The sequence below is a fragment of the Thamnophis sirtalis genome, unplaced genomic scaffold, assembly GCF_051295495.1.
Source record: "Thamnophis sirtalis isolate CommonGarterSnake01/CBP01778 unplaced genomic scaffold, rThaSir2_p1.2 scaffold_1, whole genome shotgun sequence".
Taxonomy (NCBI): domain Eukaryota; kingdom Metazoa; phylum Chordata; class Lepidosauria; order Squamata; family Natricidae; genus Thamnophis; species Thamnophis sirtalis.
In genome coordinates, this window is record NW_028261381.1 from 150,401,759 (window position 1) to 150,420,325 (window position 18,567).

Below are 18,567 nucleotides of genomic sequence, written 5' to 3' on the forward strand. Positions count from 1 at the left end.
TCGGCTGAAATTCTGCCCAAGCGCCCCTTCGCTTTTCCTTTTCCCAAGCCGTCCGGCAGGGGCCTGGAGCTAGTTTCTATTCCTACCAAAACCCCGTTTTGAGAGAGAGAGAGGGAGGGGGGAGGGAGAGAGAAAGAGGGAGAGGGAGGGAGGGATAGAGAGAGAGAGAGCGAGAGCGAGAGCGAGAAAGAGAGCGAGAGAGAGAGAGTTTGCCTTTCCAGCCAGGCTCCAGATCTGCCCCGCCTCCGTTTTTGCTCGGGGCTAATGACCCGCGTCTCCCCTGTTAGCGTTTTGCACCATTAAGTCCTTGTTTATCTAGTGGCTGCTCTGCTTTGCTCTCCCGGGCTGGACGACGGAAGGACGACCCACTGCGGGGAAACAGGCGGACTTGGGGTTAATCCGGCGCCTTTTGGGGGGCTTTCTTGCCTGGAATAAGGACTGGGGGCAATCAACGGGCCGTCGGAATGTAGCCTCCAAGAAGCAGAAGGGACAAAAAGAAGAAGAAATGCGTGTAAACTCAGCCGGGTTGTACTTCGAAGCAAGCAACAGAAATTAAAACTAACCCTTAAACCCCAAATCTGTCTGTTTGTCCGTCCGTCCGTCCGTCCGTCCATCCATCCATCCATCCATCATCTATCATCTATCATCTATTTAGCTATCTATGCGTTTGTGTGTATACACATGTGTGTATGTATGTATTCACACACACATACGCACATATATACATGCATGTATATATGTGTGCGTGCGTGCGTGCGCGTGTATATACGCACGCATGTATGTATGTATGTATGTATGTATGTATGTATACATGCATATATGTGTGCGTGCGTGTGGGAAACTTGTCTGTCGCCTTCCCCCCATAGAGGAACCGCGTCCCGGCTTTGGCTTTTTCCACAAGCGACTTGTCGATCCGTTTTCACACCTTGTCTCCGCGCGAAGAGCTGGATGGGCCCTTCGCAGGCAGCACCACTTGGTCCTCCCCCAGGGATGGAGGTAGCTGGCAAGAGGGTTGGGAAGAAGGATTAGCTCGCCTTCGCTGAGAGTCGGAGTGAAGTTTGATGTTGGGGGAGGGGAGGGGAGGAAGGGAGGGCAGCAATTAGAGCCGTGTTGAATTTCCACAAAAGGCATCGGGGCGAGTATTCCCTCCTCTCGGGAGGCGAAGAAATGGTGAGCAACAGAGGAAGAAATAAGGAGGACTTCTCAGAATCTCAAACTTCTTTGCGAGTGTTCTATGCAGGATGAAGCCCATTCCTTAAAATATGGCTGTTATCTCTTCACTTTTCCCATTTTAAATGTATATTAATTGAAAATATTTTCAATATTCTATTGAAAAATATGAAATGTTTAATCGTTTGCCTTTGGAATTTGTGGAAAATATAAAATGCTTAACTTTGGTTGGATCAAGCCCATCAAAAACAATATCAGTGATAAAATATTTCCACCGTTATAAGCATTAATGATGAATGAACCATTTTAGATCTAATTCATTCTTTTTTTAAAAATGGGGGGGGGGGGTGCCAATCCAGGCAACTACAGAGGGATCAGTTTCAGAGCAGCACTTTGGGGGAATCCTACAAAATATCACCATAGGATGGGTTTGCAAGCATTTAAAAAGTAATAAGGTATTAGAGAAACAAGCATGAGTTTGGAAAAACAGATCATACCAAACAAATCTTATTATTTTTCTTTTCCTTCCTTCCTTCCTTCCTTCCTTCCTTCCTTCCTTCCTTCCTTCCTTCCTTCCTTCCTTCCTTCCTTCCTGATAAAGTGACTAAATTAGTAGATCAAATAATGCTGATGGGATTGTGCACCTTATAAGTAGAATGCTATCACTATACCTTTGATAAAGTCAAACAATATGAAATAATTGGTCACAATACTAAATATTTAAATTCACAACAGATTGAATAACTGTAGCTGCCACATGATTCTTGTCTTCTATGATTCTAAGAGCCGTGGGGGCACAGTGGTTAGAATGTAGTACTGCAGGCTACTTCAGCTGACTACTAGAGGCAGTTTGAGAGTTCAAATCTCACCAGGCTCAAGGTTGACTCAGCCTTCCATCCTTCCAAGGTAGGTAAAATGAGGACCCAGATTGTTGGGGGCAATAGGCTGACTCTGTAAATTGCTTACAGAGGGCTGTAAAAGCACTATGAAGCGGTATATAAGTGCTATTGCTGTGCTATTATATGGAGGCAAGAAGCCAGTGGAGTACTTCAGGGTTCTATCCTGGGCCCAGTGCTCCTCAACATTTACATAAAAGATGAAGGAGTTGAAAGAATGTTGATCAAACCTGAAGATGACTCAAACTAGGGTGGATTACTGACTCATCAAAGGACAACCTCAAGATTCAAAAGGACCTTGATAGATTTCAACATTGGGCCCTATCCAACAAAACAGATGCACAAACAAACTCCAGATGTTTCAGTTTCAGTTTCACTTTATTTGTATGCCGCCCTTTTCCCTGGGGGGACTCAGGGCGGCTCACAGTTCAAAGGGGGGGGGGGAAGGACAAACAATTTACAACATAAAAGCACTACATCATTTAAGAACTCAACAGTCATACAATTCGAGTAGGGGTTAGAGTCTTTAACCCCAGGCCAGCCGGGATAGCCAGATTTTAAGCGCGGCGCGGAAGGTCTGGAGGGTGGTGAGGGTCCGGATCTCCACGGGGAGTTCGTTCCAGAGGGTCGGAGCAGCCACCGAGAAGGCTCTCCTCCGGGTAGTTGCCAGTCTACACTGGCTGGCTGATGGAATTCGGAGGAGGCCTAATCTATGCGATCTTATCGGTCTAGTGGAGGTAATTGGCAGTAGGCGGTCTCTCAAGTACCCAGATCCAATACCATGAAGGGCTTTGTAGGTGACAAGTAGCACCTTGAAGCGCACCCGGAGATCAACAGGCAGCCAGTGTATAAGGTAAGTGGCATCTGTCTTGTCAGTAGGACTTGTGCAAAGGATCTGATGTCCTGACAGACCAAGCATGAGCCAGCAGTGTGCTGCAGCTGCCCAAAAGTTGATGCAATCATGGGCTGCATCAATAGAGGTCTAATCCTGGATTCATGGGATGTGAGTTCTACTTTATGCTGCCTTAGTCAGACCACATCTGGAATAAACCCAACTCCCTTTTAGCAGTGATGATGCTACCTAGTTGGCTTATGGTATATTTGCAAGAAAACAACCAATCCCAGACACCACCAAAGACCCCACCGTTCAGCCCTGAACCACAAATATTCTCTTCTACTGATAGATCTGGAATAATTGTCCAGTTGTGGTTGCCACAACAATAGCAGCCTTCAAATACATGAAGGGCTATCACAGAAAGGAGGATGTGGACTTAGCCTTCATAACTCCCGAGGATAAGACAAGACCTAACAGATGAAACCTTTACAGGGGGAATCCTGTTCCCTGAGAGTTATTAAGCAGGGGAACAGCCTAGATCTAGAACTGTAGGTGGTCCATCCCCTGGTCAAGCAAAAGTTGAATAGCATTTGTCTAGGATGGTGTGAAGATTTATCATGGGAGATTGGATCACCGCAGACCTTTTCAACTATGATTTTACACAGTCATGTCAATCGTACAGAATGCGTTTGAATCCTTGTTTGCACAGGAAAACAGCCACAGTTGGCAAAGGTATGCAAGAACTGTTAGCAGACATTAAGAGACAATAAATGACATCTCAACCCTAGGAAATGAGGGAGCATGAGAAAGAGACTGAAAATAACCCTGAGTTGATTCTTTATGGTGTAAAGAGAGATACAGAAAGATTCCGGTGAGGTTTTTAAAATTCTGTTATTATACTCTACAACAATTGATTCATGGTAGGATAGTCTTTGCAGTGTCTAATTCCTAATCAAGCCTACCTTGAGGAGATGAGCCTGATTTACACTGAAAATTGCTTCAGGTGCAAAGGTATTTATCTACTGTCAAGTAGTAGATGGCATCTGAGACCATTTCATTTCCATTCAAAGTGCAATCAAAGTTTAGTCTGAGTGATGGCAACAGAGTTAACTGCCTGTGTTCATAGAATACACTTAATCCAGGTGATATAAAGACCTAGCAGTTGAATTAACACCACAATCAAAGGCTGGTTAATATCAATATTGGCTAGTGGGTTTCATGTGTTGAGAGAGTTGCTGTCTTCTGTGTTAATTCAGAAACTAAATTCTACATCTTATTTGAATGAAAGAGGCATGCTTAGTGGAGAGCATGCTTTTTAAACTCAAGGATGGTGGTGCTCCTGACCAGACATAGGGTGTAATGCACTGTGAGAATCTGAAGAAATGGAATGAAGAGCCTCAACCAATAAGAGAAATCTAAGTCAGAAGCAGTAACGTAATTTGAGAAAACATCTCAGATTTGACCTTTTCTATGTATCTGCCACCTTGCCCTGGCTTGTGTGTTTTGCTACTATGGTAACAATCTGCCATGAACTCTGGGGAGTGGGGAGGAGAGATGCTTCAGGGGAAAGTGAAAGTACCTCTGTGTCACTCCAAGGCACTGCTTCAAGGTCACCTGGGAGAAGAAGACAGCTGCAACTATTGAATACCAACTATTCACCATTCTGAGGTATTGACCATTCTGAAAACATCTTGCTTGAACCTGATTGGTCATGGGGAGGGGGAGGTAAGTGATGAGAGTCACTTAGGGGAGGGAAAAGGTGACCTTAGGGATTTTGGCACGTGATTCTGAGTTCTGGCTGTGCATTACACTCAGAGGCGGTATTCAACCAGTTCGGACCGGTTCAGGCAAACCAGTAGTGATGACCTGCGGATGAGGGTGGCCGTCCCACCCACCCCTCTGGCTCTATGCCATTTTATTTAGCCACATTTTTAAGCCATGTGCATGCATGTAAGCTGCGTGTGTGAGCAAAGTGCAAGCAACAGAAGGCGCATGTGCTCATGAAGTGAGCATGCATGCGTGCAACCAACCGGTGGTAAACCTCTGTGAAACCCACCTCTGATTGCACTTGACCTTCTCAATAAATGGAGCCAAGGATCATTTCCCTTTAGAGATTTAAGTGCTGGCAGGTCTGACAGGTATCTTTAGGATAAAAGTCGGGAGGGGGCATATAAATAAAATGAACCTTGAACCTTGAACCTTGTACCTTAGACTTGCAAGATTCTATTCCTGTAACCCTATAATAAAATCAGCATTAGCATTCATAACTTTGGTTTCCTTGTCTGGTCTACCTTAGAGGTTTGTCATGGGCTGGAAATAACAGATTGCCAGGTGTGCTGCCTTTTTTTTTTTTTTTAGAAAACGTCTTTGCTTTCATTAAACATGAAAAACTACAATGTAGTTCGCTTGTTTAGAGCTAACTTATTCTTGTTGCTGCACACACCCAGTTATGGGTCATTTAACAAAGCATGTAGTGTGAACATAACATCTATTAATACGTAATTATTCCAGGTGTGATCTGACTAATGCAGCATAAAATAGAATGTGAGATAGTACATTCTGAAATGGCAGCTTGGCACGGTTCCACCACAAAATCGCGGAGGACAAAACCGCGCTCGACGAAAGCGCGCATTTGACATCATCACAGCGCGACGAAAACATCGCGCTGTGATCGAAAAATGTAAAAATAAAGCTAAAACCTTACCCTAACCCCCCCTAAACCTAACCCTAACCCTAACCCTTAACCTAACCCTAAATCTAACCCTAAACCTAACCGTTAACGTAACGCTAAACCTAACGCTAACCCTTAACCTAACGCTAAACCTAACGCTAACACTCTAAACCTAACCCTAACCCTAACCCTTAACCTAACCCTAACCCTAACCCTAAACCTAACCCTTACCTTTATGTGAATCGGCTTGCTTTAATTTTAATTTTATTTCAATTTTTAATTTTTTTCGTCGCGTTGTGATGACGTCACATGCGCGCTTTCGTCGAGCGCGATTTTGTCCTCCGCGCTTTTGACGGGTCACGGCTTGGCACATGGTCTGGCACTGGTCATCTACCTCTTAAAATATTTCACTTGATGAATGCTTTTTTTTTTAACAGAACACCCTGTATCTTCATACCAGTAGATGGGGTCCCATTAAATCAAGATTTCATTTTCACAGTTAGGATATTATAATGACTGCATTGGATTCTTAGAAAAGGCATGTTGTCATTTAAAGCTGGTTCAAGACAATTCCTTACTTGGATGGGACAGTAAATGCCACTTCCACTGATAAGAGTTTAGAGTTTAGAGTTTTATTTCATTTGTATGCCGCCCTTTTCCCTGAAGGGACTCAGGGCGGCTCACAACTCATACAAGGGAAGGGAGATACAGACAGTTAACAACAACACAAAAACAATACATAATTAAAAAACGCAACAATCATACCATTCGAGATAGGGGCAACGATTCTTTAGCCCCAGGCCTGTCAGAACAGCCAGGTTTTAAGGGCTGTGCGGAAGGCCTGGTGGGTGGTAAGGGTGCGAATTTCCATGGGGAGTTCGTTCCAGAGGGTCGGAGCAGCCACCGAGAAGGCTCTCCTCCGGGTAGTCGCCAGTCGACACTGGCTGGCAGATGGAATTCGGAGGAGGCCTGCTCTGTGCGATCTAATTGGTCTGGTGGAGGTAATTGGCAGCAGGCGGTCTCTCAAGTACCCAGGTCCAATACCATGAAGGGCTTTATAAGGACGACTAGCGCCTTGAAGCGTATCCGGAGACCAATAGGCAGCCAGTGCAGCTCGCGGAGGATAGGTGTTATGTAAGAAGAATCATCTGACCTGTCCAGAAACTGGTATTTCAAAATAGTTAGTTTTAGTACAGAAGGCAGGAAAATCCACTGGCATCTCTCCCTCCTCTTTGGCATTAAAACTACAACTAGTCCCCTGTTTTCTTGCCCTGAAGAATTGGTTGCAATAAGTCTTGTATATTTACTTGCGTGTAAATGATAAATAATCTTGTTGTTTTACGTTGTGCTGCTGGAGGATGATGAAAGCTGTAAACCAATACACATAGAGGTCACCAGCCCAGACACAGTTGGATCTATGGTGGTAACATTTATATATATACTTGGGAGCTCAATGGGAACTTTTTTCTAAATATCACAAGCCTGTAGGTCTTATCCTACTGTTTCCCCCAGTTACTTAAGAAAAGAGAATTGAATTGCCTCAATTAAATTGTTTGGCAGCAGATTTGGTACAGGCAACCCAAACACATCATTAAAGAAGAATAGAATAGAATAGAATAGAATAGAATAGAATAGAACAGAACAGAACAGAACAGAACAGAACAGAATTCTTTATTGACCAAGTTTGATTGGACATACAAGGAATTTGTCTTTAATGCATATGCTCTCAGTATACATAAAGAAAAATAAAATACATTCATCAAGAATCATAAGATACACCATTAGTGATAGTCATAGGTTACTAATAAGCAATCAAATCATACTAGGAAACAAATAAAACAATGTAAATTGTAAAGATGAAAGCAACATGGTTATAGTCATAAGTGGGAAGAGATAGGTACTAGGAAGGATGAGAAGAATAGTAGTAAGACAGTCTTAGTAAAAAAAGATTCACTCGATTTGACTATGTGATCATACATGTGATCATGTATTTTTCTTGGCAACAATATGGAAATGGTTGGCTAATGTCTTCTTCCGGGAAGTGTTTTGGAAATAATTTGAAAGTGTAAATATAGCGCCTGTCTGCAACTCTTTAAACCAGCTATAGCTTATCCTGGGATCATGAGGCTGTTCCTTTCAGCTGTCACATGATCCCAGAAAATGTGGGGCAGTCGTTAACAGTTGTGAACAAGTCCTATGTTTGCAGACCTGTCTATTTCAGTATGTTTATTTGGAAAACAAAACAAAACACTGCACAGGCCTACTCTCCAAGATAGATGCATTTTATAAATAATGAAGATTCCAAAGTCTATCACAGGTTTTTATGAATTATAAAAGACACCAGTTCAGATGGATGGAATCTTCACTGCAGTATACTTTTCAATTCAGGGAATGAAAATATTCCTTGCTCGAGGGCCTTCTGGCAACTAAAGGACAGAGAATTAGAAGTTATACAAATTATCACGTGTTCTCCAAATAATTCCAGGGAGGGAGATTTTTTTTCCATTAAGTCCTCAAAGGTAGGACTCTTCCTTAATCGTGATTGCTGGTGAAAAAGCCCAATGGGAAATTGTTCCTTTATGTTCCTTCTTTTCAGTTGTAATCAAAGTGTGGGAAGTCAGGGAGGATGCAGATCAGTGGAGAGAGAATTACACAGTAATAGCCAGGACATTCTCAGGCACCTAAAACTAATCAGTTCTACTCATGTGAATTTCACTGAAATATGCTTCTCTTTTGAAATAATTTGCAAAACAACATCTCTTTTGTCAGACTGGATTGGAACCATTATAAAAACTGCCTGATTGAAGATGCCACCAACTCCTCTCCCCCCACGTCAAAATTACTGGCTTCCAACTTTCTACCCAGCAATTTAAATTTGGTTCCAAAATTTCACAACTGCCACTTGTACATTTTCTAGTACTAGTGCATCTCCCAAGTGCCGGCTGCTCTAACAGCATCTAGTAATCCATCTAGTAGACAAATTTATGCCAGAGAGGTAGGTTATCATGTAGTTTACATGCCCCCAACAAGCCTAAATGTCCATTTTAGATGTCCATGTAGATATAAGCCTAATTCTCCATGCAGGTGTAAGTATTCAACTTTTCCAAGATATTCTTCTAATGACTGCCAATGGACGTCCCAACAACAGTGGAGAAATTGTCATCCTAGAAATGGGAAACAATCATATCATCAAGGTTGTATCCCTGGGTTGTGGTTTCCAATCCACAAGGCTATGCTGTCCCTCTACGGGAGTTTACGAAGGCAATTGGAGCCTTAAAGCCCTCAATATTTTGTGGGATTAAAAAAAATGGCCTTGGGAACTCCAGTGGTGCCATGATGATGTTATTGCTTATCCTGTAGTAGACTCTTAGGAGACTAGAAATCTACTACTATCATCTACTCCTGGAATGCAAGGATACAAACTGCTTTGTAGAGAGCACGTAAGTGTGACAGTTCACATTCCTGTTGGCTTTCTACTTTTAACCCTTTTTAAATAAGGATTTTTACACTTGCTTATCTCAATAGCTCAGTGAATTGCTCTGTGACTCAACCATCTGCCTTTCATTAATTTTTTAATTGTTTGTTTCCTGTTTTTATTTTTACAAATAATTCAAGAAGATGAACATAGACAACATATCTTCTTCCTATTTTTCCCCACAACAACAATCTTGTAAGGTAAGTTAGGCTGAGAGTGAGTGAGTGAGTGACTGGCCCAAGGTCAACTAGCTGACTTTCAAGGCTAAGGATGGACTAGAACTCACCATCTCTGGCTTTCTAGCCTGGTGTTTTAAGCACTAGACCAAATTGGTTCTAATTTATATCCTTGTGTGCTTGAATATTTCTGTCATTGAAAGCCTCCTGCAACCCTTAAGCTGTTCTGTTTCTGATGCCTTTCCTTGCCTACTTTCCTATCTTTGGTTAATCTTCTTCACTGTTGTTGCCATTGATTTGAGTAGCTATCCCTGTATCCTGTTCACACACACACACACACAATTGTGGTTTAGTGGGTTTATTACTATTCCCCCACAACTCCCTTCACCAAAACCCCAAACTGTCCCAGTTAAGTCCAGCCACAAGCAGACCAATGCTAGTCCCCAGAGCAATGGCCAATGAGTCCATAAGGCACCTGAAAAATTTCCCAATCAAAATAAACCCACCAAGAAATGAAAAATTAAAAATTAAATCCACAGTACAAGAGGGTTCACAGGCCAAAAAAAGGTACATCAAGAAGGGGGAGACTTTCTCCTCATAAGTAATCTGGCTGACCTTCTCTGCTCCTGCCTTTTCTCTGCCCTATGTGTTCTTGGATAAGGTACAGAAGGCAGTTCCTCTTCCTCATCATTGACTGGCTGCAGCTGTGCTAGCCAAATCCCCCAGCTGGCTGCTTGGAGCCATTGACCAACTCTCCTCCAGACGTGCCTGGAACTGGTTTATCCTCCTCTGAGCAGACATCTGGAGCGGTATCTGGGGAAGCATCCAGGGGAGTCATCACCCCCTGTTGGACAACAAGGATGTGTGCAGTTCAGCTTCTAAACTGCACCAACTTTAGTTATCTCAGAAAATCTAGATGACTGGGGGCTCCTGAGAAGGAGGACTTAAAAAAAAGAAAGCAGGGAATGAAGAGGACTTAGAAGGGTGCAGTTCAATTGCTCCTGAGAAATTCAAGATTCTGAATCTTCTCATCTCTGCTGAAGTTCTTGGCATATCATCTAGGCAAGAGTTCAGTTCCATCTATTCTGGTTTCCAGATTTGGAGTGAGTTAGTGGATCCTGAAGATGAAACTCAAATACTTTGGCCACCTAATGAGAAGGAAGGATTCACTGGAGAAGAGCCTCATGCTGGGAACGATGGAGGGCAAAAGAAGAAAGGGGGGACAGAGAATGAGGTGGCCAAATGGAGTCACTGAAGCAGTAGGTGTGAGCTTAAATGGACCCCAGAGGATGGTAGAGGACAGAAAGGCCTGGAGGAACATTGCCCATGGGGTCGTGATGGGTCAGACATGACTTCGCAACTAACAACAACAACAACAGTAGATCTATGTAACAAAAAGTCATTGAGGTTATTAAGAACAGTCTTGATTAAACCAGCTTTGCTTATACTGAAAAATGGGGGGGGGGTTCAAACAATTGTAATGTAAGTAGCATGCTAAGCGATCTCTTTTTTTTTTTACATTTTATTTTGTTTTTGTTACATAGACAACATAATCACATAACAATAGAAAAAAAAGGCAGAGGGAAAAGAAAAAAAGAAAAAAAACCCCACACACACAAAAAAAGGAAAAAAAAGACCCATCATCCCATACAGTATGTCATTTGATTACAGGTGCATCCCTACTACGTTTCCCCCCATACACACACCCCGTATCTCACTGTTATATATTTAATAGACACCACAATAACCTAGGTTTTTTTTTTTTTAAAAAAAGGGAAAAGACCCAAAAGGGGGGGGGAACCATCATCACATGCAGCATGTCATTTGGTTACAAGTGTTTTAACATTTGCATCTTCAAATAATATTTACTGTCTCAAATTTTTCATCTAATATAACTAAAGGCCTCATTTTCATTCTACAATATATATTCAGTTAACATTAGCATTATTTTCCCCCAGAAAGTATACTTATATTTATTGTTAACCTTGCATTTCATACCTTCAAACAGAGATCTTATTCCTTCATTTTTCAACAAAACATCACTGCCTATATATACCAGTTTTCATTTGTTCCCCTATTAGAGTTGCTTATCTCTTTCTTAAAGCAAAAGTAATTTTATTTTCTTTTGCCATGACAATCTTAGCCTGTGGCATAACACAGAAAGTTCTGAAAACAAGACACCAGCAATCACATGTTTTTAGTCCAAGGATAATTTTGAAATGCCCGTCTCATTAAATGGGAATAGCTGTCGGTTGAAGCAAACTTCAGATTCTACAAGGATGTGAATTTGTGACATTTAATGGCATTATTGAGACCAAGCCTCATAGAAATCTTATGAACCAGACTGCAATCTAATATTCCCTTTCCTTTCCCAGATATCAGTTCTCTATGCTCTCTTCTGTGGAGTTCATTCCTATGCCAAGAGTAAAATTCAGCAGCCAGAGTCTCAGCCCAAAGGGAGGGTTGAGCTGGCTTTACAGAGGGTGTCGGGAGGGTTGATTCTTCTTTTAGTTGTGTTTGCTTTCAGTCTTCGGACTGTGATTTAAAATGCAAAGCTCTGCCACTTGGGTTCCTGCAACCCTGCCCAAACAGCTGGCCTCCACAAATCAGCGAGGGGAAGGGGCATTGTCCTGTGGCTGTTTGGAAAGTAAACATACCATTGCTCATTTTATTCCAAAAACAAAGGGATCGCCTTACACCCTTCCCTCCACCTCCTGCTTTTTGTCTGCCCTTCCTTCTCGGATCCCATTCTTTTATTTTCACCCTCCAGGCCCAAAAAAAACACAAAAAAACCCCAACCCTAATTAGCCTACTTCCTACATGGCAGAATTGATCCTGGAGACTGGCACCTATGAGCAACTGACCTTCTCTCCCCCCCCCCCCCTGTTCTGGTACCTCTGCAGAATGCTTCATCTCACAGCAGTTTAAAGGTAAAATCCGATCTCAGCTACTTGCAAGGAAATAGAGCCTCCCTGTATTTTCCCCTGGCAACAGAAGTAGTTCACCACTGCTGTCTTCTGGGAGCCTTTCCCCAGTTCCTTCCCACAGGTTTGGATTTCCTTCAGTGGTGGGATTCAAATTTTTTACTACTGGTTCTGTGGGCTTGGCATGGTTGGTGTGGCAGGGGAAGGTTACTGCAAAATCCCCATTCCCTCCCAATCAGCTGGGACTCGGGAGGCAGAAAATAGATGGGGGTGGGTCCAGTCAGAGGCGGTATTTACCAGTTCTCCGAACTACTCAAAATTTCCGCTGCTGGTTCCCCAGAACTAGTCAGAACCTGCTCAATACCACCTCTGATTTCCTTATGGTCTCAGGATGACCTGTCTTAATTTTTTGAGATCTGATCACTGCTGCCACCTAACTGAATATAATGTTTTAAGACAGGATGGCATCTTGCAGGCTAATTTTCTGCAGTGTCCCATTACCCCACACCCTCCCAGGCCCTTGGATAGGCAAGCAGTCCTACATTGGCTCAAAATTGATGGATCTTTCTTCCAATCAGACATATGTGGAACTGCACTACTAAGATTTGAATCTTCTTTGTAAGAATTCCCAGTCAGTGGAGGAACCCAAAAAAAGAAAGTTTTGTCAGAGAAGTAATTTACTCTCCGAATTAGGACTTCAGAGATAGAAAGGAAAAGAAATATATACATATACCATTAGTTCTTGTTGGTGCTCTTTAAAACAGATGTGGTGGTTCCCGGTGTTACGTGGTAGCAGAATCCCAGGAAAAGAAATATTTTGCATATATTAATCCTAAAACCGAGCTCACATTTCCCGAAACACATGTAAGTTTTCTCATTAATTCTCCCCAACTTTCATTTCAGCAGGCTTATCCAGGGACAGAAGATTCTTTCTTTGTTGCTATTTTTACACCTGCAGAAAATGAATTCAAAGCAAACACAAGGTAAATTTCATTAAGCCACTCCCTCTATAGCATGGATGTGTCTAAAGATAACTGGAATAAAACATACTTCATATTACAAAGTAATTCCTAGGCAACTTTTTTTAACTTGTCGTTTTTCAGATGTTGAGATGGGATTGCTAGAATCCCATTATCATGCTGGTTGCAGTTACAACACAAATGGTGTGTGTGTGAGAGAGAGAGGGAGGGAGGGAGGGGGAGAGAGAGAGAGAGAGAGAGAGAGAGAGAGAGAGAGAGAGAAGGGGGGGCAAGGCCATGCTACTGCCAGCCCTGGAACTATCTGGTCATGATGGCTAATTATTACCTCCATTATTGGAGATGGTATGCCTCAGTTGCTGGTCTTGTTTGTCTAGGAAATTTTTAGCATCATCCATGCAATTTTTCTTATATCTAGACATATATTTTCAACCTGCTTCAGAGCAGACTTGTTTCAAAATTTAGCTCTGCAATCCCAAAAGTACCTGAAATTGAAGACAAATAATTTGAAAAGTCTAGACACATATTTACAATTGAAATTTTTTGCAAAGGAGGTCTGGATCGATAGACTTCATTTATTCTCTCTATTCTAATGGTTTCAGCTGTAGGGAACATGGTTTCCTTTCAAACATGGTTTCAAATGCAAACAGCTTCTTGGAATATTTATTTGGAAGGGGACATTTATTGTGCTAAAAGGAATTTACTTACTTATTCCTATGTTTGCAAGGAGTGATCATGCTTATGCAAAAGTCTGGTGAATTCAGAATTGCTTACCCCGCCTCATTTAATGACCTTAAGATTGTAGCTTTATTAAATTTACTTCAGCAGAACCTCAGTTGCACCTGGCATGGAAGATTCAATTGAGGAAGATAAACATAACAAGCAGGACAGAAAAGTCCTGCATATATTTGAGAATATTCAAGTTCCCATCAGGTTCAATTTCCACCCAAGGAAGAGCTGCTTATATCCTGCAATTTCCAGCTCATTTCTTCTCATCACTAAATACCTCACCTGAAGGATGTAGGTAAGTTACCTTTGGGGATAACTTGAAAGTCACCTGAGAACTTTTCTTTCCCCAGTTTGTTCTCTTTAAAAAAAAACTTAATATCTTTCCTCTCCCACAAAGGAGGAGGGGGAGGTCAGACAGCTTATTTCATTACCTCCCTCCTGCCTTCCTCTCTCCCTGACAGATTTCACACTGTGTTGTTCATTCGAAGAAGGAGCAAGGGAGGAAACAGAGAACAGCCAAGAGATTAATTCTACCTGCTTCCTCCCCCTCTTCCCAGCAATCACCTGCTTAAAGGGGTCACAAATAGTAGGTAGCTGTCTCTGTCTCCAGCTCTGAGAGGCTCATTTGTTTGGTGACAGCTGAGTGACAAGGCCTGAAACCTAAGCTCCCTGCTTAGCCTGATGGTGTGGATAAAAAACCCTGAATGTGTGCTTCCCCACCAAACATTTCAGGAAATGAAAGTTGTAACAGGATCCCAGTCGACATCTCCCAGCAGCCAGTGCACAGAGAGACACAGGAAGCTCAAAGAAATGGATGTAGATTCAATTCGGATGAGAGATGATGGAAACAGAGTAGGGGAGGCTGAGAAATCTGGAAATGGCAGACGGAGAGCCTCCTTGTTTGCTGGACTCCTGGTTATTAGAAATATCAATTTCTGAAGCACTCCGTCTGACTCCTTAATGTGATAGGCAGAAGATTTTATACAAGGATGCGGTGGCTGGGTGCAAAATATTCTATTGTATTAAGATAGGAGAGGGTTTTTTGGTATCTCCTTGCTGCTATCTAGTGATTATCTGGATGTTTGAAATCGAGATATGGTAACCGTTATTGATGATTTTAAAAAAACATAAAAGAAAAGAAAGCTAATAAAAATAGTAAACAGTGAAAAAAGAAAATAGAAAAAGTGAAAGAGGACAATTTAAAAAAAGAAAAGAAGTGACTTCTGATCTTGTTGAAAGGAGTTACAAATTCATTTATTTTTGGCCCTCTTTAATGTTAAAGGTAGGCCTTATATTGAAAATGAGTAGCAGTGACATTAACAAAGGTGCTCATAAGATTTTTTCAAACAGTGCATGTTGACTGGATTTTGTTGCCTTCTAAATTTCCCACAGTGCTCCTGATATATTGTTGCTCTGAAACGGCTCTCCACGATCCTGGTGAAGATGTGATTTCAACTTCTAGGATTCTTCAGCCAAATGGGACAAAACACATATTTTTTTAAAAAAATATTGGTGAGAAAATGGGTGAGAAACTTAAAATTGTCATAACACAACATGGGAAGAATTATGCACCAAATCCATAAATTTTACCCTAAATTATAATATAAAAGAAAACTGGTATAAAATGTTTTACAGACGGTACACAACTCAATAATTTCCAAGATAGACAAAGTTTACAGTAAAAAAAAGTTGGAAATGCCAGAAGGAACATTTTACCACATGTGCTAGACATATAAGCATACTCAAAATTATTGGAAAGATATATATATAGTATCACCTGGAACGTTTTAGAAATTACATTTGAAATGAAATCACATTTTTACTGGTTTTATCTCAGAATATATTAGCAAGAAGCACTGGAATTTACTGAGATACATGCTTGTGGTTGTGAGGATAAACTCTGGACAACATAAGAAGAAAGATACAACACCGACAATTTCTGACTGGAAACTTAAACTTGGAAAATATGCAGCAATGGCAAAACGAACAACTTATATCCACAATACCACTTTAATCAAATTCAAGCAAGAATGGTTTCCATATACACAACACATCATGTAGCAAGGCAAACACAAATACTTGCAATATGGTTTTTAAGGAAGTCTAAATGTTTATAAACACTGTGAATCACAGTATAACAAAGGGGGAGTAAATACCGATTCACTTTTTCCTTGCAGCATCCCTTTTTTCTATTTTCCCTTTTTCCCTTTTTCCCTTTTTCCCTTTTTCCCTTTTTCCTTTTTTCCCTTTTTCCCTTTTTCCCTTTTTCCCTTTTTACCTTTTTCCCCTTTTCCATTTTTCTCCTTTTAAACATTTACAAGTAATACAATGAAGACTTTAATATTAAGCATTAAGTGAGTAGCTCAAAGATTGAAATATTTTTCATATTATAAACTAATTACCATATTTTTCAGAGTATAAGATGCTTTTCCCCCCAAAAAAGAGGCTGAAAATCTGGGTGCGACTTATACACTGAATACAGCATTTTTTGCCTCCCAAAACTCTGCCCCTTCACCAAAATAGCTTTTAGGAGGCTTTCAGTGAGCTCCTGGGGGTTGGGGAGGGCAGAAATGAGCAAAAAACAGCCCATTTTTGCCCCCCAGCAGCACACTATAAGCTTTCTAAAGGCTATCCATGCCCTTTTTTGAAAAAAAACGGGCCATTATTTTGCTCGTTTTTGCCCCCCCCCCAGGAGTACTCTACAAGCCCCCTAAGGGCTATTCATGCCCTTTTTTTGAGGGGGGGGAAAAACGGGCCTGTTTTCGAAAAAAACAGGCCGTTTTTGGAAGGTTTGCAAAAACCCTTTTTTAAATTTTCCTCTTCAAAACCTTGCTGCATCTCATACTCCAAAAAATAAGTTAAATGTATTTTGCAACTGTTTATCAATGTTGTATTTAGCACTGGTAGTACATTTAAAGCAACCTTGTGTTCATTCACATTGTAGATAGTTAGAAATCCTAAGAATGATTTATTAGAAATCATATTTAACATTGATATAAATACTTATATTTAACATTTTAGTTCATGTGTGTCCAGCCCATAGCTCACAGGCTACATGCCTGGAGAGCTAGTAATGCAGCCCCACAAGATTATAATAAAAATATAAAATATAAATGAAGTCTGTTATTTATATACATTAACTATATTATATACTTTATATGCGGCCCAAAACAATCCCTCTATCACTCTTCACTCAATGAGGCCCAGGCAGTAATAATAGCACTTAGCTTCATAGTGCTTTACAACCCTCTCTAAGCAGTTTATAGTGTCATCTTGCCCCCAACAATATGGGTCCTCATTTTACTGACCTCAGAAAGATGGAAGGCTGAGACAACCTTGAGCAGATGAGATTCGAAGTGCCGAACAGCAGGCAGCCAACAGTCAGCAGAAATAGCCTGCAATACTGCATTCTAACCACTGAGTCACTACAGCAAGCCAAAAGGTTTGACACCCATAGTTTAATTTATCTAAATCCTAACAGTGTAAAGAGTCTCTAGTTTCTGTAGTATTTCTGTAGTATTGTATAAATACTACAGTGCTGTGCTCAGCTACTACCTATATTCTATAATGTAATGTTTCATAATGCAGTAAAACAACTTGGTGAAAAAAGAAAAGTTAATTCTGGAAATTGAAGTCCTCAAATATGTTGGGCATTACATCTGGGAAGACTGCTCTAAAGCATTATTTCACACACACACACACATATATATATACAGATATAAGTGTGTGTGTGTGTGTGTGTGTGTTCCAGCATAATTCTGGAACGTCTCGAGCAATTTCAACCAACTTGGTACACAGATGACTTACTCTCTGGAAACAAATACTGTGGGGGTAAGAGACCCCTAACACCCCTCGGGGTGTGTTAAGATATAGCCTGTTGTGCCTTAAAATGGCTTCTACTATACTGTCGTAAAATGGCTTCTACTGTACAGCGCAGTGAGGTTGCCATGGTAAAGGCTTCACAGTACTCCACAAAGGGGGGGGGGGGCTCCCTCTGGTAATGGAGAAAAATCCAATATTAGAAATTATGTTTGGTCCAAACATTTTCCCCCTATAAATAAATAAAGAATGATGGGTTATCAGCTAGTGGAAATATAAAGAGTAGATGGCTTCAGCCATCCAGAGGCTGCTCAGACCACTAGCCCAGAACCATTTTTTAATTATAGAACCTAGGTATCAAAGTGGCCACTCCTGGGACACCTGACAGCTGCCTAAGAATTGTGATGCACATCCCTGGTCCTTCTTAGCTCTTTTAGCAAACACGGCTTTTTAACTGGTTAATAATGATGGAAAATTTCCCTTTTTAACACTATCTTCAGAGCCATTTCTATAATGAGTCAAAGTTGGGCAGTGAAAATGCAGCTGAATCCTAATTCCTATCTACATTGTTCTTACATTATTATTATCAGCATAATTAGTTAATTATGAATTTTGAGTGAGTCTAAATTAAATCAGTTTTCCCCTCCCAAAAAAGGATAATTTGATGTAGAATAACTTTCTTAAATCTGTTTCAGTTATATATCAGTGACTTTACTCCATTATATCTGCTGCAATTTCTTTCAATTCGTTTACAACATTTGTGGAAGACACCAAGGAAACGTCTTGATCTTACTCAAGATCTAAGTGCAACTATGTTTTATTTTTACCTTCAAATGTGTCTAGAACTTGCAGAAGTTGCTAACAAGATTTGCAAAACTATTAACTAGAGAACAGC